This window comes from Ranitomeya variabilis, chromosome 5 (genome assembly GCF_051348905.1).
Source record: "Ranitomeya variabilis isolate aRanVar5 chromosome 5, aRanVar5.hap1, whole genome shotgun sequence".
Lineage (NCBI taxonomy): Eukaryota > Metazoa > Chordata > Amphibia > Anura > Dendrobatidae > Ranitomeya > Ranitomeya variabilis.
The window spans coordinates 105,441,121-105,468,206 of NC_135236.1; the positions used below are offsets into that span (position 1 = coordinate 105,441,121).

The following is a 27,086-nucleotide window of genomic DNA, read 5'->3' on the forward strand; positions in this document are numbered from 1 at the left end:
GCAGCGCTGAGAGGTGAGTATAGCATTATTTTTTATTTTAATTCTTTTTTTTTACACACAAATATGGTTCCCAGGGCCTGGAGGAGAGTACCACCCGCACATTATCCGCTTACTTCCCGCAACGTGGGCACAGCCCCATGCGGGAAGTAAGCGGTTCAATGCATTCCTATGGGTGCAGAATCGCAGCGATTCTGCACAAAGAAGTGACATGCTGCGGGTTGTAAACCGCTGCGTTTCTGCGCGGTTTTTCCCGCAGCATGTGCACAGCGGTTTGCGGTTTCCATAGGGTTTACATGTAAATGTAAACGCAATGGAAACTGCTGCGGACCTGCAGCATCAAAATCGCGGCGGTTCCGCGGTAAAAACCGCAAAGTGTGAACATGGCCTTATTAGGCAAGTGATCTTGATCATATTGTAATTTCTATACAGATTTTCAAGTCTTATAGAGGGATGCAACACTCTTAAAATTGCTAATATATTGGGGCATAATTGCAGAACCATCAAAAGTTTTCTGGCAAATAGTTAACAGGTTCACAAAAAACCTGTTGAGAAAAAAAGAACCACATTAACAGCCATAGATTTAAGAAGAATCAAATGTGGGCAACCAGGAACCCATTGTTCTCCAGTGCTGTCATATTCGAGAACTTCAACCTCCCTTGAGTCAAGAGCGAAGCCAAGGTGTTCTGTGCTCAGAGACATAGCCGAGGTGAGGGAGGGTGAAACCTGATCACCACTGAGCAAGATGTAACACCCCAGGTAACCGGTTGTTACAGTGGCATTGCTTTCCTCACGGGGAGAGTGATGTCATGCTTGGAAGCGAGGAAGGATCCCTTTATCAGGTATTCAGCACATACAATACTGTTCTGACTCCAGGCCAAAAGGGGGAGCTCTAAACCCGGTTTCAGGGGAGCTTCCCTAGATATAGATATATTCTGGTCTGGAGGAGTTAGTCAGTCTGTCGGAGGGAGAGACTGAGAGAGGAGTCTGACAGAGCAGAGTGGAAGCAGACGGAGAGAGTCTGAGAGAAAAGCTGGGGCTGTGCAGCCACGTGAAGTGCTGCAGCTCCTGGAACGAGAACAGAGCAGTCTGTAGGAGACTGAGAGGGTAAGTGGAGCACAGGAGAGTGAAGAGCTGGAGGGAAGCTGCGGCTGAGCTTCCTCCATGATGAAGCGCAGATACCGGTAACCGGAAGACCGAGGTTGTGGGGGTAACTTCATGCCCCACAGCAGAAAGCGGCGGACAGCTGGATTTTAAGTCACCTGTCCATCATTAACACCCGAGGATACAGTAACAGATAGAGCCTGGAGTCATCCTGGGAGACTCTCTAAAAAGGCTCGAGTTACCTGTCGTGCGGGTAGTGTCCTACCTAAAGCGGGACAGAGAGAGAACATGAGGACCTTGTGTGAGGCCTAAGGCAGCAAGGGACTACAACGCAGCTCATAGTGGAAGGCTTCCAACCCCAACTGGTTAGGGGGATTCCTGAGTCGCTTCCAAGCTGGCCGGACCACACCAGCACCCATGATCTAGACCCTGGACTGTGGATGCCTGCATCAGTAAACCAGGTAAAGAGACTGCAACCTTGAATCCTCTATTTATTTCTGGCATCACACCATCTTTGCCAAACACACCAGGAGCCCTGGGGACCTAGCTTCACCTGAGGGAAGCCATACCATCCTTGCTGCAGTACCATCAATCCCCAGAGGACCCCTTTAAGCAGCGTAGGTCACCCTGACCGAATACCACAGGTGGCGTCACGAACATTTATTATTTTACAAACCCTGTAAAGACTTTTCCCTTAACATGGGTGCCCAGGGACACGGACCGGGTCACGGCCACCGTGACACATCCCTTTAAGTACCGGACCCAGTACTGAGTACCCCACGCCCTGACGGGAGTTCCAAAGACACAGAAGAGAAACATCAAGACTGGACCAAGATATATCTAAAGACAGGTTTTTCAAAGGTTTTACGGACTTATGAGATAAAAGTGACTCTTGACGGACCAAATGAATGGGCCTATGGCTGGATCAGTAATGGCCACAGACCTCCATTTCAAGCAAGCTGGAGATACTGCTATGGACAGGTATTATTAACAATGAGCTAGTTGGACCTTTTCAAGCTGAAATGAACTCCCAAACTTACTGACAGTTGTTAGAGGACATTTTCTTCAAGCAGCGGTACAGTAAACAGTCTGCATCTTTCAAGAAAAGCATGATTTTAATGCAGGACAACGCTCCATTACGTGCATCAAAGTCTCCTATGCTTGGCCTCCAGTAAAGGTCTTAATAAATCTGAATATTTAAGAAATATTTAACCTTTCGGATGGACACACAGCACTGTAGTTGTTCAACAATAACCCCTTCATGACCTTGGGATTTTCCGTTTTTCCGTCTTCGTTTTTTGCTCCCCTTCTTCCCAGAGCCATAACTTTTTTATTTTTCAGTCAATATGGCCATGTGAGGGCTTATTTTTTGTGAAACAAGTTGTACTTTTGAACTACATCATTGGTTTTGGCATGTCGTGTACTAGAAAACGGGAAAAAAATTCCAAGTGCGGTGAAAACGCAAAAAAAGTGCAATCCCACACTTGTTCTTTGATTGGCTTTTTTACTAGGTTCACTAAATGCTAAAACTGACCTGCCATTATGATTCTGCAGGTCATTACGAGTTCATAGACACCAAACATGTCTAGGTTCTCTTTTATCTAAGTGGTGAAAAAAATTTCCAAACTTTGCTAAAAAAAAATAAAAAACAATTGCGCCATTTTCCGATACCCGTAGCGTCTCCATTTTTCATGATCTGGGGTCAGGTGAGGGCTTATTTTTTGCGTGCTGAGCTGGCATTTTTAATGATAGCATTTTGGTACAGATACGTTCTTTTGATCGCCCGTTATTGCATTTTAATTCAATGTCGCGGTGACCAAAAAAACGTAATTCTGGCGTTTCAATTTTTTTTCTCGCTACGCCGTTTAGCGATCAGGTTAATCCTTTTTTTTATTGATAGATCGGGCGATACCAAATATGTGTAGGTTTGATTTTTTTTTATTGATTTATTTTAAGGGGGGTGATTTAAACTTTTATATTTTTTTTTTATTTTTTTCACATTTTTTTAACTTTTTTTTTTACTTTTGCCATGCTTCAATAGCCTCCATGGGAAGCTAGAAGCTGGCACCACTCGATCGGCTCTGCTACATAGCAGCGATCATCAGATCGCTGCTATAAAGCAGAAATGCGGGTGTGCCATGAGCGCCGACCACAGGGGGGCGCTCACAGCAGGCTGGCATCAGTAACCATTGAGGTCTCAAGGACCTCTATGGTTACAATGCAGAAGCATCACTGACCCCCGATCATGTGACGGGGGTCGGCGATGCGCTCATTTCCAGCCGCCCGGCCGGAAGCGCCGGTTAAATGCCGCTGTCAGCGTTTGACAGCGGCATTTAACTAGTTAATAGTGGCGGGTGAATCGCGATTTCACCCGCTGCTATTGCGGGCACATGTCAGCTGTTCAAAACAGCTGACATGTCCCGACTTTGATGCGGGCTCACCGCCGGAGCCCTGCATCAAAGCGCGGTATCTGACCTCGGACGTACTATCCCGTCCAAGGTCAGAAAGAGGATAATATCAATCATCAAAAATACAAATTGCCTAATAATTGTGCCCATAGAGACTCGAGTATAAGCCGGGTAGGCATTGTCTCCTCATCCCTGTCCTGCTATGCGTTGCTCCCCCATCTCTGCCCTTATATGCATGCTTCCCCATCTCTGTCCCTGTCCTGTTATGCATGGCTCCCCCTTCCCTGTCCTGGTATGAATGCCTCCCCATCTCTGTCCCTTTCTGCATGCCTCCCCTGTCCCTTTCATTGCATGCATGCCTCCCCCTTCCCTGTCCTGGTATGACCTCCCCGCCTCTGCCCCTATCTGCATGCCTCCGCCGTTCCGTCCCTGTATGCATGCCTCCCCGTTCCATCCCTGTATGCATGCCTCCCCGTTCCGTCCCTGTATGCATGCCTCCTTATCCTCTATCCCTGTTTGCATGTTTCCTATTGAAAAAAAAACAAAAACAACATCCTACTCACCTACCTGCGCGCCCTCGGTGCTGGCACTGCATCTCATTCCGGCCGCCGGTGCCTGCCTGCAGCTCTACCTGCCGAGCGATCACGTGGTACTGCTCATTAAGGTAATGAATATGCGCTCCACGCCTATGGGAGTGGACACGCGTCCATATTCATTACCTTAATAAGCGGTACCACGTGATCACTCAGCAGGAAGAGCTGCAGGCAGGCGCCAGCGGCCGGAACAAGATGCAGTGCCAGCACCGAGGGCGCGCAAGTAGGTAAGTTTGAGGTGTGCTGGAAGCTACTGGCTCATGTCACCCGCTGCTCTGCTGCCCACCTCCCCCACCGGCTTTCTGAACCGTGACTCATGTATAAGCCGAGGGGGGCATTTTCAGCACCAAAAAAGTGCTGAAAAACTCGGCTTATACACAAGAATATATAGTAATCACATAGCAAAATACATGTCACAATTCTGTTGTCTTGTGTCCCGGGGCTCATTCCCTATCCCTAATGCTGGGGGCGCCCTAGCTCGCCCTGTTCGCCAGATTACTTCCGATGGTGAAGATGCCGGGGCCACGTACCTTGCCTTAGCTCCTGAATCCGCCCTCAGGCTGTACTCTTCCGCTACACCCTGGAAAGAGGGGAGTAGTAGTGTACCTTAATACAGAAGCCAGACTAACAAGGTAATATGAACAAGGATAACGAAAAATGCCAATCATATAAATCAACTCACACATGCAACAGAGGAATGCACTGGGAAGTGGGGTAAACCCAAAGTAGGAGAAGAAAGGGATTTATCACACACTCAAAACCTAGCAACAGTCACAGATAAATCCACCAAAGGCCTTCTCCATAATAACCACCAACAACCTTCACCCATACAGCAAAAGCTAACTCCAACAATGAGTGCTAGCCAGGGCCCTGATTATATAGGATAGGGGAGTGGCTAACAGTTCTCAGCTGAGAACCTTAATGCAGGAAAGCTTCCAGGAGCTCTCAACTGAGCAGATTAACTCCTGCTAAAAGAAACCTGCACCATTTCATATGAAGGTGACATGCTTCTAACCAGTGCAGAAGTAGGAGAAATCAGACGCTGCGATCTTCTAGCTCCTCTCTGTCGCGGTAAACCCCAACAATACATGTACCAAAAGAAAAAAAACAAGAGCTATACAAATAATGGCAGTGCACATGAGTGGGTATCCTTAAAAATATAATTTAATTAAAGCACAAGGAAATAACACAAAATGGTTAAACACATTTAAAAAAACACCATTGTGCTGTACACACAAATCAAACTTTATCTTCATTATAAGACCAGGATTACCCCCTACCTCCTATACACAAAGGTCCATGGCCAAGGAAAAAAAAAAATAAAATATATATATATATATATATATATATATATATATATATATATATGTGCCAAAATGCATAAAGTGCAGATATGTAGTGTAACGAGGTATCTGCTTATATTAAAGCTGATGTTCCAAACTATGATCAATACAAAATCCAATATCAAGCGAAAAATAAACACCTTATGAGATCACAGAGACCCTCAGGGAAGGGAGGGGGTTAGTTTATCCCCCTTATATCACAATGTCACATGTTGTACCCTCAGAGGTCCCCTGAAACAGATTACAGAGACAATTGGGGAAGTAGAAGGATCTGTATGTTTCCATGTGTACAGCCACGTCACATGTGACTTCTTCAGGAGACCCCTGGAACATCATATACGATCACAGAGACCCTTGGGAAAATAAGGGGATCTGTTTGTCCCCATGCATTTTAATATGTTACATATACTTCTTCAGGGGTCCCCTGAAACACCATATAAAAGTTCACAGAGACCCCAGGAAAAGTAGGTGGTCTTCTATGTCTCCATGCATATCGTTTCGCCACATGTGGCATTCTCAGAGCCTCTGAGGAAGTACAAGTTATGAGGCAAGATGAATGAGGACTTAAAGACTCCTCACTCCAATGGTCTCTGCGATCTCATATGGTGTTTATTTTTTGCACTAATACACTATATTGCTTGATGTTGGATTTTGCATTAATCCTGGTTTGGAACATCACCTTTAATATATGCACATACCCCGGTACACCACATAACTGCACTTTATGCCCTGTGGTATCCATTTATATTTATTTACTGTTATGGTAGCAAGTCATTCCGGCCACTTATCATTAGGAGCCAATATCATGTCTTTCTATAGCTCAATGGTGCTTTTTTTAAATGTTTTTAACCATTTGTGTTTCTTTGCGTTTTACATTGAAGCTTTAATTACACTGTATTTTTATGATACCCACAAGTGTGCAGTGCAATTGTATAGCTCTTGCTACATTCATACACACACGCTCCTTTATACATATGTATGACGCCAATTAAGAGCACTGAATAGATATAAATACAGGCTCTGCTCAGAGATCCGTGCTGCCTGCAGCGGCTGCAGAGCTCCTGATGTATAAATAATCCTTTTATCCTCCCTGGTTCACTACCCGTCAGTGACTTTCTGAGGATGGAAAATGCATGTTGTAATAAATCAACTAATAACACAACAATGAAAGAGCAAGAGCTGGATATAATCTCTTACCACAGCAGCAACACAAACAATCCCCGAAAACTCAACCAAACCTGCGCCCCCTCTCTTACAACATGATCTGCCCACCAGTCAGATACTGCCCTCCACAGACAGAGTCCATTCAATGTAAGGTCTGGTGCTGTACTGGTTATGCATTTATAGGGAGTCTCCGCTTTTAGTAACGAACACTGGAGAGCGGCAAGTATAAAATGTCATACATTGGCTGAGCAATTCGTTCTCATGTTTAGATCATTAGGATGGCAGACAACTAAACCTTTTAGTATGTAAATATGGTAGCACTATGGACCAGCTGCATGCCTAGGCCTCTAGAGTATGTCTATATGGGGTATGGACCTGATGTATCCTTAGTCTTCTACGTCTATATGGTGTATGGACCTGATGTATGCTTAGTCTTCTACGTCTATATGGTGTAAGGACCTGATGTATGCTTAGTCTTCTACGTCTATATGGTGTATGGACCTGATGTATGCTTAGTCTTCTATGTCTATATGGTGTATGGACCTGATGTATGCTTAGTCTTCTATGTCTATATGGTGGGTGTATGGACCTGATGTATCCTTAGTCTTCTACGTCTATATGGTGTATGGACCTGATGTATGCTTAGTCTTCTATGTCTATATGGTGGGTGTATGGACCTGATGTATCCTTAGTCTTCTACGTCTATATGGTGTATGGACCTGATGTATGCTTAGTCTTCTATGTCTATATGGTGGGTGTATGGACCTGATGTATCCTTAGTCTTCTACGTCTATATGGTGTATGGACCTGATGTATCCTTATTCGTCTATGTCTATATGGTGGGTGAATGGACCTGATGTATCCTTAGTCTTCTATGTCTATATGGTGGGTGTATGGACCTGATGTATCCTTAGTCTTCTATGTCTATATGGTGAATGGACCTGATGTATGCTTAGTCTTCTATGTCTATATGGTGTATGGACCTGATGTATGCTTAGTCTTCTATGTCTATATGGTTGGTGTATGGACCTGATGTATGCTTAGTCTTCTATGTCTATATGGTGGGTGTATGGACCTGATGTATGCTTAGTCTTCTATGTCTATATGGTGTATGGACCTGATGTATGCTTAGTCTTCTATGTCTATATGGTGGGTGTATGGACCTGATGTATCCTTAGTCTTCTATGTCTATATGGTGGGTGAATGGACCTGATGTATCCTTAGTCTTCTATGTCTATATGGTGGGTGTATGGACCTGATGTATGCTTAGTCTTCTATGTCTATATGGTGTATGGACCTGATGTATGCTTAGTCTTCTATGTCTATATGGTGGGTGTATGGACCTGATGTATGCTTAGTCTTCTATGTCTATATGGTGTATGGACCTGATGTATGCTTAGTCTTCTATGTCTATATGGTGGGTGTATGGACCTGATGTATGCTTAGTCTTCTATGTCCATATGGTGTATGGACCTGATGTATGCTTAGTCTTCTATGTCCATATGGTGTATGGACCTGATGTATGCTTAGTCTTCTATGTCTATATGGTGTATGGACCTGATGTATGCTTAGTCTTCTATGTCTATATGGCGGGTGTATGGACCTGATGTATGCTTAGTCTTCTATGTCCATATGGTGTATGGACCTGATGTATGCTTAGTCTTCTATGTCTATATGGTGGGTGTATGGACCTGATGTATGCTTAGTCTTCTATGTCTATATGGTGTATGGACCTGATGTATGCTTAGTCTTCTATGTCTATATGGTTGGTGTATGGACCTGATGTATGCTTAGTCTTCTATGTCTATATGGTGGGTGTATGGACCTGATGTATGCTTAGTCTTCTATGTCTATATGGTGTATGGACCTGATGTATGCTTAGTCTTCTATGTCTATATGGTTGGTGTATGGACCTGATGTATGCTTAGTCTTCTATGTCTATATGGTGTATGGACCTGATGTATGCTTAGTCTTCTATGTCTATATGGTGTATGGACCTGATGTATGCTTAGTCTTCTATGTCTATATGGTGGGTGTATGGACCTGATGTATCCTTAGTCTTCTATGTCTATATGGTGGGTGAATGGACCTGATGTATCCTTAGTCTTCTATGTCTATATGGTGGGTGTATGGACCTGATGTATGCTTAGTCTTCTATGTCTATATGGTGTATGGACCTGATGTATGCTTAGTCTTCTATGTCTATATGGTGGGTGTATGGACCTGATGTATGCTTAGTCTTCTATGTCTATATGGTGTATGGACCTGATGTATGCTTAGTCTTCTATGTCTATATGGTGGGTGTATGGACCTGATGTATGCTTAGTCTTCTATGTCCATATGGTGTATGGACCTGATGTATGCTTAGTCTTCTATGTCCATATGGTGTATGGACCTGATGTATGCTTAGTCTTCTATGTCTATATGGTGTATGGACCTGATGTATGCTTAGTCTTCTATGTCTATATGGCGGGTGTATGGACCTGATGTATGCTTAGTCTTCTATGTCCATATGGTGTATGGACCTGATGTATGCTTAGTCTTCTATGTCTATATGGTGGGTGTATGGACCTGATGTATGCTTAGTCTTCTATGTCTATATGGTGTATGGACCTGATGTATGCTTAGTCTTCTATGTCTATATGGTTAGTGTATGGACCTGATGCATGCTTAGTCTTCAATACCTACATGGTGGATATATGGACCTGATGTATGCTTAGTCTACTATATCTATATGGTGGTGTATGGACTTGATGTATCTTTATTCTTCTATGTCTATGTGGTAAGACCTTTAGCATGTTTAGCCATCTGTTTCTATGTAGCGTAGCGTGGGGTGATAGTCGCAGGCGTGGTACTCGTCTCCTGCTGTGATGCCCCAGCGTGCTACATGAAAGATTGGGTCTTGACTGGGTGTTGGTGCTGTGAGGGCCTTACAACTGAGCAGGACACCTGTAGCTGATGGTGTTGGCTGGCCTGGACCATGGGTTTCAAAGAATTTTCGTACACATAGTATCCTTCCACTGTAGTCTACTCGAGAGCTGGTGAAGCACACTGTTTCACCCTACTTTGTCATAGCCAAGCTTGTCACCACAGTCTCTTAACTTGCTCAGCGGTTTCACATCCTATTTTTTCCACTACTGGTGCCCTGGATCTACCGCTTGGGACCCCCACCAGTCTCACAAACTCATTCCTGTTTAGGTCCGCTACCTTCAGCGTGTTGCAACTCAGGGTTTCTCGTGACACGTCTTAAAAAAACAAGGAACCTTTAACATGGAAGGCCACTCTGTCTCGTCTTCAATCTGTTCTAGGTCGCTCTACTCCCTTATCTCTTAGTCTCCTCTGCTGTAGTTCACCCACAATGGCAGCACTGCTCATAGACACTTCTTTCTCAAACTTCAACTTGTCCCTATCTGACAAACTACAGGAAGTGGTCTCTTTCTCTGACACAGAAACCCTGCCACTATGGGCTAGTCTGCATGCCTTGGCCTCTGTAACAACCCTGCTGGCATCACTGCATGGCCTCCCATCCCCCACCTGCCTGATACATGAACTTACTCACCCCAGGCCACGCTGTGAGTTCTGTCTGCTGCTGGCTCCATGCTGTGTGCCTCATGCCTGTCTGCTCTGTGCACGCTTCCTGGCTGTGTGCATAGGGGGAGGGCGCTGGAAAATACAGATTCTTATTGAGACTGTGTGCACCTCCCTAAGGTGTCCCCGGCCAATTGCCTAGAGGTCTCTGATACTTAAGGCGTCCTCACCCATTGGAGGATGCCTGAGCAAACTATTTCCCTCAGTTAGTATCTTGCTACTGAGCTGCCAGGATCTGTCCTGTCTCTGGGGGCTGCAATACCCAGGCCTATATCCGTGTCCAGTTCTTGAGTCTGTCCCTGTCTGTGCTTTGGTCTATGTCCGTTCCTGTTGTTCTTTGCACCTCTCTGCTTGCCACAACATGTGGGTCTGCACCTCTCTGCTCTGCTCGCCACAACCTGTGACTCTGCGCCTCTCTGCTCTTGGCCCTGCATTCTGTGGCTTTGCTCTGCTCTCGGCTCTGCACTCTGTGGCTTTACTCTGTTCTCGACTCTGCACTCTGTGGCTTTTTATTTGCTCTGCGGCACCGCTAGACTCTCGCTCCTTGCGGTTCTGCCTTTCTCCACTCCTTTAAGTTCTGCTACTAGCCGAACAGGTTCCTACCTGTTTCTTTATACTCTCCTGTCTGAACAGGTTCCTACCTGTTTCCATATACCTGACTGTATTCCGGTACCTACCTGTCCTGCCAGTGTGCCAGCCGTGCCCGCCTTCCATGCCTGAGGGTCACCTGTGCCCACCAGTCCTGCCTGTTGTCACTCGCCCGCACCTGTCCGAGTGTTCAGTTCCCCAGTGGGATCAGCAGCCACAGCCAGACACCACCCTGGAGTGGTAGCTACCTGCCGCACAAGCCCGACCTCACCATCAAAGGTTCCAGTGAACACCAAGGTAGCTACTTAGTCACAACCCTTCCAGGGTAGTCTGGTCAATGGTCCAGTGGGGCCACACCTCCGCATGCCAGCGCCAACCAGTCTTGGCGCGTGCGTTACAGCCTCTGTCTATATGGTGGGTGTATGGACCTGATGTATGCTTAGTCTTCTATGTTTATATGGTGGATGTATGGACCTGATGTATGCTTAGTCTTCTATGTCTATATGGTGGGTGTATGGACCTGATGTATGGTCTTCCATGTCTATGTGATAGGTGTATGGACCTGATGTATGCTTAGTTTTCTATATCCATGTGGTAGGTCTGTCGACCATTTGCATGCTTAGCTATCTGTTTCTATGTAGTGAGGCGGTAGTCACAGGCATGGTACTCTTCTTCTGCTGTGATACCCCGGCGCGCTACATGAAAGAGAGGTTCCTGGCTGGGTACTGGTGCTGTGAGGGCCTTGCATCCGAGCAGGCCACCTGTAGCCAATGGTGCTAGATGGCCAGGACCATGAGTTTCAAAGCATTTTCATACACACAGTATCCTTCCACTGTAGATTCCAGGGCCAGTGAAGCACACAGTTTTGCTCTACTTCGTCACTGCCTAGCTTGTCCCCACAGTCCTGATCAGCAAGTCTCTACTTGCTCAGCGGTTCCACATCCTATTCCTTCCACTATTGGTGCCCTGTATCTACCATTCAGGACTTCCACTAGCCCCATGAACTCAGTCCTGTTTAGGTCAGTTACCTTCGGCGTTTTGCAAGCTCAGGGTTTCTTGTGACATGTCATCATATCTAAGGACCCCTTTAAGTTTGAAGGACACTGTCTCATCTTCAATCTGTTCCAGGTCACTCTACTCCCTTATCCTTTAGTTTCCTCTGCTGTAGTTCACCCACAATGGCAGCACTGCTCACAAACACTTCCTACTTATACTTGAAGGTGTCCCTATCTAACAAACTACAGGAAGTGGTCACTTTCCCTGACACTAAGCCACTCCCACTATGGCCTAGTCCAGAACATTAGTTCCTAACTTACCCTAATGTCAGAATGTAACTCCAGTCACTACCTTATCCTACCCATCTTATGTCCTAAGTAGTGATGAGTGAATATACTCGCTGCTCGGGTTTTCCCGAGCACGCTTGGGTGACCTCCGAGTATTTGTTAGTGTTCGGAGATTTAGATTTCATCACGGCAGCTGAATGATTTACAGCTATTAGCCAGCCTGAGTACATGTGGGGGTTGCCTGGTTGCTAGGTAATCCCAACATGTAATCAAGCTGGCTAATAGCTGTAAATCATGCTGCTGAGGCGATGAAAACTTAATCTCCGAGCACCACCCGAGCGTGCTCGGGAAAACCCAAGCAACGAGTACACTCGCTTGTCACTAGTCCTAAGCACTAACCTATGTCTTATCCTGTGCTTTCTCTGCACTGTACACTACTAACATTTCCTATACACTATACAGGCAAACATTACGAGATTGGTGTCTTCAGGAGTAGGAAAGTGACAGTCCAGTCCACACCCCTTGCATCTATGTAGTAAATATATGAAACAGCTGCTGCATGCTCAGCCTGCTATATCTATATGTTGGGAGTATGGACCGGCTACATGCAGTCTTCTATGAGTAAATGATGTGTATGTAGACTTGCTGAAATCGTAGACTAATACAGAATGGTCGGTATATGGATTTGCTCCATATGTATCCTTCTATGTCAATATGTTGGGTGTATGGACCTGATGCAAACTTCGCTTTCTAAGTCTATATGGTGGGCGATTAAACCTGCTGCAAACATAGCTTTCTTTGTATATATGGTGAATGAATGGATTTGCTGCAAATTTAGCTTTTATATCTACATGGTGGCTTCAAGTATCTGCTTGCAAGATTAACTTCTATGTCTACCTGGTGGATGTATGTACGTGCAGCTTGCTTAATTTCCTATCTATATCTGGTAGGTATATGTACACGCTGCACGCTTAAATTTCTATGTTTATATTGTGGGTGTATAAACCTGCTGCAAGCTTTCCTTTCTAGGTCTATCTGGTGGTTGTATGTACATGCTGCATGCTTAATTTCCTATGTATATCTGATAGGTGTATGTGTATGCTGCATGCTTAATTTCTCTGTCTATATGATGGGTGTATACACCTGCTGCAAGCTTACCTTTCTAGGTCTACATGGTGATGTATAGACTTGCTATATGCTAGTGCAGCGCCCCAGAGTCCTGGTCGTTGCAGTACTGTGGCTCCGCCACTATGGGGAGCTATGGTGCGTCCGATGGCACTGAAGGAGTTCATCTGATCAGGTATCACAGACACCAATACATTTCACAGCCAGGCCTCCGGGGGGAGCTAAGGGTGCTATTCATTAGGCCACTCCCCACCATAGTGGGTAAACTGGGGGTCAGGCAGGAAGTTAGATCAGAAAGCTGACTGGGTTGGAACCAGGCAACACCTTGTGGCAGAGGGTGTTGTAGGGGAAGATACAGTAGGGTCTCTGTCAGGGGTGGGATCCTGACAGAGGCTTGGCAACGAGAACGAACGTAACGGGACCGTGCCTGCTCTGGGTAGCGGCGGTGCCCAAGAAAGGATTAGAAGAGAGATAGATTGTGCTGAGTGAGAAACGGGATCACGCAAAGGAGAAATACCAGTAGGAGTCGTGCTGTAAGACCGAAGCAACATCCTACTGAGGCGCACTACCGGTGGCCGGAACGCCGAGGGAGTATCATAACATTCAGCTTCAAGCAATACTCCAAACAGCGGCAGGACAGTCAGTCTCAGGCGGGCTGTCTAACTCAAATCACCTATGAAGTCTTGGGAGGCAATTGTGGGAGAGGGGCGTCTCTAGGGTCCCGGAAGAACTCCAGGCCTACCCGTCAAACGGGTGCTGTTCCTACCCGAACCTCAGGGAGGGACGGAGGATTAGCAGAACATCATCTAGTCGAGTTGTGAGGGAACATCAGAAACAGACATAACAGTTGTGGGGTACTTTCCGTAAGCACAGCAGGGAAGGACTACAACACACAGCGCTAGGGGGAAGGCACAGCTTTCCTCCTGTGAAGAGAACTCTGGAAGTGTCATTGGACCGGCCGGACTTGCGCAGCCTGGTGAGCCGTATTCTGGATTGAGGACTCAGAGATCTTCAGTAAAGAGGTAAAGAGACTGCAACCTGGTGTCCTCATTATTTACCGCGACCTGCACCCCACAACTGCACCGTTACAACACCACTTATTGCACCGGACGTCCCCCACTGACAGACAGGGCCACGGACCGGGTCTAGCCACCGTGACAACCCCAGGACTGAGATCCCAGAGGCCCGGCTCCGGGTACCCCTCGGCCCTGCGGCGGTGTGGGGGCGCACCAAACTTGGCGTCACGAACAGGATCTACTTAAGCCTGAAGAATCAGGTCATGTGTGCCTTGGAACTGTGATTTATCATGCTTGGACTGTGCTTTATTACAAGGACTGTGTGTTGCCACTTGCCGCCAGAAGTTCCCGCCAAAACCGCCGCCATTACAGCGCTAAGGAGAGCGCAGGAGAAGAAGAAGGGCGTGGAAGTGGGCGTGAACAAGCTGAAGAGCGCGAAAGACAATGGCCGCCCAGTCTAAATATCTCGGCCCCTTGAGGACGTGTCCGTCAGCAGCCGAGATCCGCCTCCTGATCCTTAATGGTGGGCAGAGACAACGAAAACGAAACCGCCCACGAAGAAGAGAGCGGGAAAAGGACCAGGAAGAAGGAGCGAGCGACATGGAGGACGCCATGGCGAGCCGCCCGGAGCCGGAGCGTGGGGTTGGAGCAGAGGACTCCCCCAGCCACCCGGAGGGGCACCGCAACCAGGCCTCCACCGCTGATGCTGAATTCCTGCAGGCCGGAGTGGACGAGCTCAGCGACCGACCCCGGCGGACGCAGCTGAGCACTGAGGCCGGGTGGAAGAAGGCCATCATCAGGAGCCTCACCGGACATCTGTCGGCAGCCTCATCTGGTCCGGAGCAGGGAAGAAGTCCCAGCGCTCCGAAGCTGGAAAGCAAGGCCCTGCCGGAAAGGGGTATGCTGCAAGCAGAGATGACAATGTCGCAGCACAAGGCCCTGCAACCAGCGTTCCAGACCCCAGCGGAGGCAGAGCAGACCGGCACCGGAGGGACCGCATCTGAAGCAGGTATGAAAGACGACCCTGCCCTGACGACCGACACCCCTCCAGTGACTGCTAGTGCCACAGCTGCTGACTCCGTTCCAGTGACTGATCTTGCAGCGGCCGCTACCTCTGCTGCAGCAAATGCCCATACTCAAGCTGCGCAGACCTCCATCGCTGCGCATGATTTAACCATACATGAAGGACGGATTAACGGCGTTTGTCCAGCACTGGGTGTAACCCTGGACCTCACTTTGCCCAGGCCAAGAAGGGTAAAGTGCCAGGTGCAGCCCTGGAAGCCGTCCAACTAAGCCTCGGAAACCTGAAACTGTAAATAGTTAACTGTTTATTTCCTTGCTGTTTTGCTGCTAAAACCCGTCCTGGGTTAACTCTTAAAGGGATCCCTTTGTTTACCCGGGATCCCTATTGCTTTTTATTTTTGCTTTCACTTTCATTTTTGCTTTTTTGTTCCACAATGTTATAAAAACTGCTGAATCATGAACAATGCATGATACAAACTTCTTGTAAATAGTTTGCACCTTCTTAAAGGTGCTATCTACTGGTTCTATATGAAGAAAGGACACTTTGCGAAGATATTGTTTTTTGAAAACATCACTGGAGTCCTTATTACAAACAGACTTGCAGCTTGAGGATTTGCACTACCTCATAGAGACTTGGTCCCCTCTTAAAGGGGATGTTCACTGATGGTACTTAGAGAATGATGTTACTCTAAAAAGAAAGTTAATGATGCTGCTGATATGTACAAGTTGTATGCAACTAAATTGTTGAAAGAAAGAAGTGTTTAATAATGTGTTCTGAGATAAAGTAATTATTGGAAAGATGCAGTAGACCCGTAGGGGTAGACATAGTGTCCTGCATAGTTGTTAGCAAGAAAGTAAAGATAGAAGTTAATGCTCTAAGAAAATGTTTGGTAATGTTGATAGAAAATGGGGATAGAAGGTAAACCCTGAGTCCTCCGTAGAAAGCCAGTTCATTGTAAAGAAAGAGTTAAAAATGTGTTGCAGAGGACAGAAAGTGAACCCGTAGGGGTTAGGTAGTGAGTCCTCTTAGGAGCCATACGTAGATGGCTCAGTGCTTCTAAAACTGAAAGTAATGTTATGTTCTATACCAGGGGTCAGGAACCTTTTTGGCTAAGAGAGCCGTAAACGCCACATATTTTGAAATATAATTCCGCGAGAGCCGTACAATATGTTTAAAGGGCCATTGACAGATCAATCGCTCCAATGTTCACTTAGTACAGCAAGGAATGCTCCTCCCTGCTGTATAAAGCCACAACTGGACTGAAACAATGGTAATTAGCAGTAAAAAAATTAAATAAATAACTTACATTGTGAGCTTGCGATGCATGACATCAGTCCAGCAGTCTGGCTTCTTCTTTTTCCTGCGCATGACTGGAAGCTGGCATTCTTCCCACCTGATGTTGAGAGAATGCCAGCTTTGAGGCATTCGCAGAAGAAAGAAGCTGGAATGTTGGACATGTCACACAACGCATTGTCAGTTATGTCAATTATCTATTTTATTATTTTACAGCGAATTATTGTTTAGGTCCAGCGGTGGCTTAGTGCAGCAGAGAGGAACACTCCTTTGTGTACTAAGTGACCGCTGGAGCAATTGTATCTGTCAGTGGCCCTTTTAAAAGTGTTGGTCTTACAGAAAATGAACAAAAAAGAGAGGCTCAGACCCATAGGGAACTAAAGCATTTACTACTTAAAGTGGTACATACAAGCAGGCACACCCAGCGTAAGTTCTGGCGTCGGCACATTGGAGCGGAGCTGTGCAGCTCCATGTGTTCCTATGCGGCCGCACACTCCGCTCTGGAGTGCCGACGCCAGAACTTGGTTCCCACATGCGAGACACGGACGTGTTTCTCGCATGTGGAAACAAGCCCTAAGTGCCATTATACACAGGAGATCTGTACTTAGTATGCAGCATCTGTGTATAGGTAATACAGTGATCACCGGTGACATACACAGGACCTCAGTATATAGTATACAGTGTATAGGTAACACACTGACTCACCAGTGACGTCTCTAAGTGAAGTCCTTCATCTTTCATCCCGCACAGACCGCCATCACTTCATCCAGCCAGGACTCGTCTCTGCAGGAAATAACACAGTTATCACGAGTTCCACTTGCAGAACACATCACTTAATTTTCCCAACTTCTACATTACACCACATGAAGAAGGTGACATAGTGTCAATCTACACAGTAATAGGACTGCCCCGCCATTTAAAACAGTATACTCAAAAAATAAAATAAATACATCCCTGCAGTAATAATATCCCTTAATTAGCCCCTGTAGTAATAATATTCGCCATCCTGGCCCCCGTGTGTCTCATTCCTGGCTCCAGCCATATGTTCTCCCATCCTGCCCTCATGAGTATCCATCCTGCCCCATATGATCTTCCCATCCTGCCCCATCTGTCTCCATCGTATCCATCCTGCCCCATGATCCTGCCCCATCTGTCTCCAATCCTGCCTCCAGTGTCTCCAGTCATGACGCCATGTCTGTCATCCTGCCCCGTGTCTCCAATCATGCCCCGTTTCTCCATTCTGCCCCTGTGTCAAGCATTCTGCCCCTGTGTCCAGCTTTCTGCCCCTGTGTCCAGCTTTCTGCCCCTGTGTCCAGCTTTCTGCCCCTGTGTCCAGTTTTCTGCTCCTGTGTCCAGCGTTCTGCCCCAATGTCCAGCTTTCTGCATCAGTGTCCAGCGTTCTGCCCCAGTGTCCAGCGTTCTGCCCCCGTGTCCAGCGTTCTGCCCTCGTGTCCAGCGTTCTGCCCCAATGTCCCTTCTGCCCCCGTGTCCAGCTTTCTGCCCCCCGTGTCCAGCTTTCTGCCCCCCCTGTGTCCAGCTTTGTGCCCCCCTGTGTCCAGCTTTGTGCCCCCCTGTGTCCAGCTTTGTGCCCCCCTGTGTTCAGCTTTCTGCCCCCCTGTGTCCAGCTTTCTGCCCTGGGCCCCCTACCCCCGATCGCCGCTCTCAAAAAAAAAAAAAACAAAACAAGTTTTACCTTTAGTTTTTATTTTATGTTTGTGTGTGTGTGTAGCCCATTCACTATCTCACCTACCCCCCACCGCCTGAAGATGGCTGGACCATCATTGTAAATACATCATTGTAAATACACACCTGTACTTTGTATCTCCCCACCTCATTGTAGATTGTAAGCTCTCACGAGCAGGGTCCTCTTATTTTGCTTTATTGCTGTATTGTTAACATTGTTACCTATGACTGTTGTGTTTGAAACTGTTAAACTGTAAAGCGCTGCGGAATATGTTGGCGCTATATAAATAAAGATTATTATTATTATTATTATTATTACCTGACCGCGATCCTGCTGTGTCTGGTTATCGGTGGGGGCGGCCATCTTCCTGAGGCCGCGCGTGCGCAGGTGGAGCGCTCTGCTGCCTGGGGCTTCAGGAAAATGGCCGCGGGATGCCGCGCATGCGCAGATGGAGATCGCGGCGGCCATTTTTCTGAAGCCGAGATGCGAACAGGTAAATTCTGCGCCGCCGGCGACCCGCCCCCCGCATTGTGCCGCCCCCCGCATTGTGCCGCCCGGGGCGGCCCGCCCCCCCCGCCCTACGCCACAGGCTGTATGCGAGCCAGATACGGCCATCAAAAGAGCCATATCTGGCTCGCGAGCCATAGGTTCCCGACCCCTGTTCTATACTGTGTATAGTAGTTGAAAAGGCAGTAGGCCCTGGCTGAACGGGGCGGTCCTGTAACAGAAAGGAGAGGCAGTAGGTCTGGTGCCGATAGGACAGGCGGTCCTGCAGATTTAAAGAAGGAGAATGAAAAAGTTAAAATACCTTATAATGTGATTATAGGAAGGTCTTTAGTGGACTAAGAGTGTATGTCCTTAAAGGCAAGGTTAAATTATTGTTCAACAATTTTTGCACTTAGTAGAATACCCGGTTGGGTAAGGAAAGTTAATTATAGCATGTTGCTATGATATTTAACCATGTTTTGTAACGTTCAAGTGTCCTCACCTCCCATAAAGGGAAGCTTGTTCAAGTATACTTATTGTTATTGCACTCAACCAAACTGTATGTCTTTTTGCTAAACTTGTATTGTTGTTTTCTTCCCAGTCCCGGAGTACTGTGTTTAACCAGGGGGGAGTGCAGCGCCCCAGAGTCCTGGTCGTTGCAGTACTGTGGCTCCGCCACTATGGGGAGCTATGGTGCGTCCGATGGCACTGAAGGAGTTCATCTGATCAGGTATCACAGACACCAATACATTTCACAGCCGGGCCTCCGGGGGGAGCTAAGGGTGCTATTCATTAGGCCACTCCCCACCATAGTGGGTAAACTGGGGGTCAGGCAGGAAGTTAGATCAGAAAGCTGACTGGGTTGGAACCAGGCAACACCTTGTGGCAGAGGGTGTTGTAGGGGAAGATACAGTAGGGTCTCTGTCAGGGGTGGGATCCTGACAGAGGCTTGGCAACGAGAACGAACGTAACGGGACCGTGCCTGCTCTGGGTAGCGGCGGTGCCCAAGAAAGGATTAGAAGAGAGATAGATTGTGCTGAGTGAGAAACGGGATCACGCAAAGGAGAAATACCAGTAGGAGTCGTGCTGTAAGACCGAAGCAACATCCTACTGAGGCGCACTACCGGTGGCCGGAACGCCGAGGGAGTATCATAACATTCAGCTTCAAGCAATACTCCAAACAGCGGCAGGACAGTCAGTCTCAGGCGGGCTGTCTAACTCAAATCACCTATGAAGTCTTGGGAGGCAATTGTGGGAGAGGGGCGTCTCTAGGGTCCCGGAAGAACTTCAGGCCCAACCGTCAAACGGGTGCCGTTCCTACCCGAACCTCAGGGAGGGACGGAGGATTAGCAGAACATCATCTAGTCGAGTTGTGAGGGAACATCAGAAACAGACACAACAGTTGTGGGGTACTTTCCGTAAGCACAGCAGGGAAGGACTACAACACACAGCGCTAGGGGGAAGGAACAGATTTCCTCCTGTGAAGAGAACTCTGGAAGTGTCATTGGACCGGCCGGACTTGCGCAGCCTGGTGAGCCGTATTCTGGATTGAGGACTCAGAGATCTTCAGTAAAGAGGTAAAGAGACTGCAACCTGGTGTCCTCATTATTTACCGCGACCTGCACCCCACAACTGCACCGTTACAACACCACTTATTGCACCGGACGTCCCCCACTGACAGACAGGGCCACGGACCGGGTCTAGCCACCGTGACAACCCCAGGACTGAGATCCCAGAGGCCCGGCTCCGGGTACCCCTCGGCCCTGCGGCGGTGTGGGGGCGCTCCACTTACTCTTATGTCTGTAGGGTTAGTCACTTGAGCAGCTGCAGGCTTCAGTTTCTACATCCATACACTGGGTCTGTGCACCTACGGCGTGCTTAAACCTCAACATCCATTTGAATGGTCCATAAATCTAAAACTTATTTTGACTTCTCCATCACAAGTTATCATTCTCTTTGAGTTAAAATTCCATTCATGGTGCTTACCGAGCAGCGATGAGAGTTTAGCAGATCCCAGATGACCATATTTTTGATCAGTTTTTTGTCCATAAACAAATTTAAGTCTGTGACAATTCAGGCTAAACTATTTCCAGAGACACACGGTGCATTTGCAAAAACATTGCAGAAATTCACTATCAAGTCCAATCTACAAAGTAGTGTCAATACACTCAATAAATGCGATAAACAATGAAGAATTTAGTTTGATGTTTGTGGATCCTTCCCCCCAAAAAAATTATTTCCCTTGCTATGGTGTGTGGAATTGCATCCTTAATTCCCTTTATGAAACCTGCTTGTTATGTATTCACAGAAAATGCCTGGATAGTAGGGAGCTGTCCAAAGTGCTGAATTCATGGGTTGTAGGCCGTGTAAAGCAGAGTCATGGAACTACAGCGTTGGTGTGTTGAGAGTTAAAGTCATTTACAATTCGTCCAGGTTATTTTACCTTTTAGGACGTTCATCTATTAGCTGAAGCAGTGGACACGAAAAAGAGCATCTCCCTCTGCATGACTTGCCATCAAGCCCACTCATGTCAGTGATTTCTTTCCCTAATGCTGAGCCGGTTATCATTCGCCCCTATAACTGGAGGCCGAACACTGCTGGGGGGAAAAAAATTAATTTCCTTCTGGCAGTGGGGCTCTCAGCGCAGGCACCACCCGATGTAAGAACACTATTAACCTGCAGATTAACTCCATATCTCTAGGTAAATAGTGTTTTGGAACATGACAGGTTCCCTTTAAGCCTATCGGTACCTTGCAAAATATTAGAACTGCTATCAGGCAATTAACATATAGGGACTAAGTAAAAAAAAAATATATATATCTAAATAAAGTATGAAACAACACAGGAAAAAATATTTTGCCACTAAAAACAAAAGTACATGTTTAGTATTGCAGCATCTGAAACAACCCAAGCTATAAAATTGTACCTTCAACCCATCTGATGAACACCATAACATTTTTTTAAAAAAGTGAAAAATGTAGCTTTTACTTTTTACTGACACACAAAAAATGTAATGAAAAGGATGAAAAAGTTGTCTAAAAAAAAATGGTATAACTGAAAACATCATCAAGGAATGCGTCATGTCAACTTCAGAGTTTTTCTATGCGCGGCCCATTTACCCGGCCCAGTTTGATCCTTCTGTTACTTGTAACTTCTGTGATTTAATATGAGCAGAGCTGCACGATATCTCAAGATTTTCCTAGACCTATTCTAGCCATAGCTCGTGTCCTACAATGGCCTATTACGTACTCGCCCTACAGAGCGGAGACACGGAAAGGCACAGATTCATCAGCGGCATCTTGTCCAGATGTCACAGAGAAAGGCCACATGCATTGATCGGATGATACAAGGACAGCACTCAATCATGTGCGGATACTGCGGTCGCTTCATTATAGGTTACAGAAAACTAATCCAATTACATTTTAATAGGTCGTTTAAATTTTCAATATTTTTCCCATTTACTAGAATCTGTTCACACCAGCACTGCAGTTATAATTCACAATGGAAGACGTAAAAAGCTTGTCTGAGTCCGTTAATAAATGAGAGGAGACTTATGGCCGCTTTTCTCATGTAGGATCATTGCTCTGTAATGCAGCAAAGGACGGAACAACCCTGTTATTGTTCTTACAGCTTCTAGAAGAGTCCAATATAAAAAAAAAGATGTGCGCCCCATATAAAATCTGAGTCACACTCAGGGGACCATGGCAGATCCATAAGACACATTACTGTACCAGGACCCTTAGTTATCGGTCACTAGAAATAGATACACATTTAAAAGACAATAATATGTTATTTCTGCTGAGGCACCCTTATTAGGTTATATGCACACGTTGCGGATAGGCCTGCGGAACTTTCCTCAAAGAATCTGCATCTCTTGGCAGAAATATTCTTGCGGAATTGATGTGGATTTCTTGTGGATTTGTTGCGGATTGTCATGCGTTTTTTTATGTGCAGATTTGCTTTACTTAATGTATAGTTAATGGGTGCAGAAAATGCTGCATTTCCGCACAAAGAATTGACATGCTGCAGAAAAAAACGCAGCGAATCCGCGTGGATTTTTCCGCAGCATGTGCACATCAATTCTCAAATTCCCATTGACTATCATTGTTACTGTACTACACTGCAGATGTGATGCAATTCCACAAGTTCAAAAACGCTGCGGAAACGTAAAAAAAATCCGCAACGTATGCACATAGCCTTAGGGTATGTGCACACGTTGCAGATTTGCCTGTGGAATTTTCTGCAGATTCTGCATCTCTTGACAGAAAACGCAGGTAAAAATCCACGTGTATTTTCATGCAGATTTGTATGCGTTTTCTCAATGCGGATTTGTAAGCGTTTTTAAAAGCTAAATAAAGATCTATTATTGAACAAAAAAAAAAAGAATTGTGATGTCATTTCTTGTCCAACCTCTTCATTTACATACTCCATTGAAGAATAATGTTTACACACACAGAAAGATAGATAATGGAGATGATACATATATCTATCTATATATCGATAGATAGATAATACCAAGCCTGATGTTTAGTAATAAACATAATAAAGCGGTACATAAAGAGTTAAATAAAGACACACACACAAAAAAAATCTGTATTAGGCCGGGGTCACACTTGCAAGAAACTCGCACGAGTCTTGCACCTCAATACCAGGCACTGCCACCGGCACTCGGGACCAGAGCATTCAGCTGCATAGAAATACATGCAGCCGCACGCTCCAGTCCCGAGTGCCGGGTATTGATGCGGCAGACTCGTCCGAGTTTCTCACAAGTGTGACCCCGGCCTTAAACGCAATATCTGTTTAATTTATAAAAAAAAATTGGCGTGGGCTCCCGCGCAATTTTGTGCGCCAGAGAGTTAATGCACCCATGACTAGGGGCCAATGTTTATAGCCTGGGAAGGGGTTAATACCCATGGATCTTCCCAGGCTATGAATATCAGCCTGCAGCTGTTTATTTAGCCTTTACTGGCTATTAAAATAGGGGGATTCCCCCCCCCAAAAGGACGTGGGGTCCCCGTATAATTAATGGCCAGAAAAGGCTATGTAGACAGCTGCTGGCTGATATTCATAGCCTAAGAAGGCTGTGAGATGCGCTAATTCCGGCACTTAGCCTCTCTCTTCCCACTGCCCTGTAGTGGTGGCATATGGAGTAATAGGGGGTTAATGTCACCTTTGAATTGTAAGGTGACATCAAGCCAGCTTAGTAATGGAGAGGCTTCAACAAGGCACCTATCCATTACTAATCCTAAAGTTCATAAAGGGTTAAATAAACACACACACACACACACATGCAGAATAAAGTATTTTAATGAAATAAAACACCACACAGTTTTGCCATCTTTATTTTTCTGCCAATCCATGCTATGCCCTCGATCGCCTGCAAAAAATAAAAAAAATAAACCAACACAAATACTCCCTGGTCTGACACAGTCCATTTAATAACGAGTGTCCCATGACGATCTCTTCTATAGAGCTGTCACATCAGGAGATGTGACAGCTCTATAGGCCTCCAGTGACACACTGACAGGAGACAATGGCTCCTGCTGTGTTATAACTGAGTGTTCAATGGCTTCTCACTTTACGGCACTGCTGTGTGAGAATTTTCCTACGCAGCGGTGCCACAAGTGACAGTATGAACTATACAGTACTCACAGCGGCGGAGGGATACAGAGCGGAGGGATACCTTCCGTCATTGTATCCTGGAGCCCCTGGAGAGGGGTCGCGTCTGCCGATGTGACAGCTCTCCACGGGAGATCATCATGGGACACTCGTTATTAAATGGATTACATTGGATCAGGAAGTATACTGTTGGTTTATTATTTTTTTATTTTTTACAGGTGATCGAGGGCTTCAGGGATTAGCTGTATGGTGAGTATATACTGTATGTCTATATGTATGTACTGTATATGTGTGTGTTTTTTTTCTTTACACTTGAACACAGTAGCCGGATGATGGGACTAATGCTGTCCCATTATCCGGCTACCTGTCACTGCAGCAGGCATAGCTGGATGGGACTAGTAGTCCCATCGGACGATGCCTGCCTACGCACAGACCCGCACGCACATACAGATACACACAAACACCTGCACATAGCCCCGCACATCTTCTCCACACACAGTCTCCGCCCACACACTCTTCCTCCTCCCGATCTACGTTTCTCGCAGGCACATCCGCAGATCTTTTTTAAACCTACGGTTTTGCTGCTGATTGGCCTGACACAATGGAAGTCAATGGGTGCAGAAACGCTGCAGATCCGCAAAAATAACTGCAATTCTGTGCATTTTTTTCTGCAGCATGTGCACATCAAATGTCAATTTCCCATTGACTAACATTACTTATGCACTACACTGCAGATTTGATGCAATTCCGCATGTCCAAAAACGCAGGGATCCGCATCAAAATCCGCAACGTGTGGACTTAGCCTTAATCCTTTGGTGACGAGCACCATACTTGTTAAGCATAAATGAACCATCACTATATAGAGTGTGTTCAGGAGGTGCGATAAAGGGAGGGTGCGATACCTATGTTACATAGCCGGCACTCGAGTGCAACTCAAGACAGATCCAACTTCAACACAGTAACCTCTTAGGTGCCTTGATCTTTCATGAGTGCAGCATTTAAGTACGGTAATTAGGATTGGGGAGCAATCAGTTACGATGCCCATCGCCCCACCCCACTGCCTGATTACAGGATGCCAATGGGTTACCATGGCACACAGGAATCTATTGAAGGCCCCTGTTGTTGTTGTGAAACCCAGCCAAAGACTATTGCAGCACAAAGTACAAGCGACCAAACAATCACAGGTTTAAATCCCATACGGGGACTATGAAATACGGTGTTTAAAAAAAAAAAAATTATACAAGTTTAGTCAGTACATTATATGGTAAAGTAATTGGTGTTAAGGCTGTAAGTGGAAGGATATCTGTGTGTGGTGTTCATACTCGAGAGCAAATCTAGATGCTTAAAAAAAATGTGAAAAATATTTTATTATTTGCATATCATTAAGATGCCTAACCATCCTGTGATCACCATAATTCCACAAGATTTCCTTCCTGGTAATGTAATTTCAAAGTGGAGGAGTGTGTGTGTTTATACATATATGGTGACATTTTATTTTTGAGCGCAGGCATCTAATTGAATGTTTTATATAGAAGAAAACATGTTCACAAGATGACTTCACTGCATTCAAACAAGCAACACTAACATTCAAATCAGCAGTGACCTCTACTAAGCAGGCCTACTTCACAACCCTCATATCTTCCTTAGCCTACAACCCCAAACAGTTATTCAAAACTTTTAACTACTTCCTCCGCCCTCCACTGCCCCCTCCAACCGCCCTCATCTCTGCTGAGGTGTTGCCACACACTTCAAAGATAAAATCGATCAAAGGTGGCAAGTCTTTATTGTTCATCCACCCCAACCCCTTTGTCTACCAGGCCAATGCCATAATAACCCATACCTTCGCTTTCAAAAATCACTGACGGAGATCTTACTCATCTCTCAAAAATCACACCTCACCACTTGTGCACTTGACCCCATCCCATCTCCTCCCCAACCTCACCACCACACGTATTCCATTCCTAACCCATCTCTTCAACCTATCACTAACTTCTGGTACCTTCCCTTCTGCTTTCAAACATGCCACAATCATGCCTAAACTCAAAAAGCCATCCTTCGACCTATCCTTGAGCAGCATGTTCACACTGAACTTTCCTCCCACATCTCATCTACCTCACTCTCCGACAACCTGCAATCTGGCTTCTGCCCCCACCATACCACTGAAACTGCCCTGACCAAAATTTCTAACAACTTATTTACAGCCAAAGCCAACAAACAAATCTCTATGCTCCTCCTTCTAGACCTGTCCTCTGCCTTCGACACAGTTGACCACTGCCTCCTACTACATATCCTCTCTTCCTTTGGCGTCAAAGACCTCGCCCTATCCTGGATATCCTCATACCTTTCCAACCGTACATTTAGCATCTCCCACTCTATTTCCTCATCCCGCCCTCTCTCTGTTGGAGTCACCCAAGGCTCTATCCTAGGACCCTACTCTTCTCTATCTATACCCTTGGCCTGGAACAACTCTAAAGGTACAGTCACACTAAGCGACGCTGCAGCGATATCGACAACGATGCCGATCGCTGCAGCGTCGCTGTTTGGTCGCTGGAGAGCTGTCACACAGACCGCTCTCCAGCGACCAACGATGCCGAGGTCCCTGGGTAACCAGGGTAAACATCGGGTTGCTAAGCGCAGGGCCGCGCTTAGTAACCCGATGTTTACCCTGGTTACCAGTGTAAAATGTAAAAAAACAAACACTACATATTTACATTCGCGTCCCCCGGCATCCGCTTCCTGCACTGACTGAGTGCCGGCCCTAACAGCAGAGC

The 27,086-nt window shown here is 46.2% G+C and overlaps 1 protein-coding gene across 3 annotated transcripts in view; it reads right to left on the reverse strand.

Moving 5' to 3' along the window:
• ADD2 (adducin 2) overlaps positions 1–27,086 on the reverse strand; it is a 157,538-nt gene that overhangs the window by 94,948 nt on the left and 35,504 nt on the right. The window lies entirely within an intron of this gene.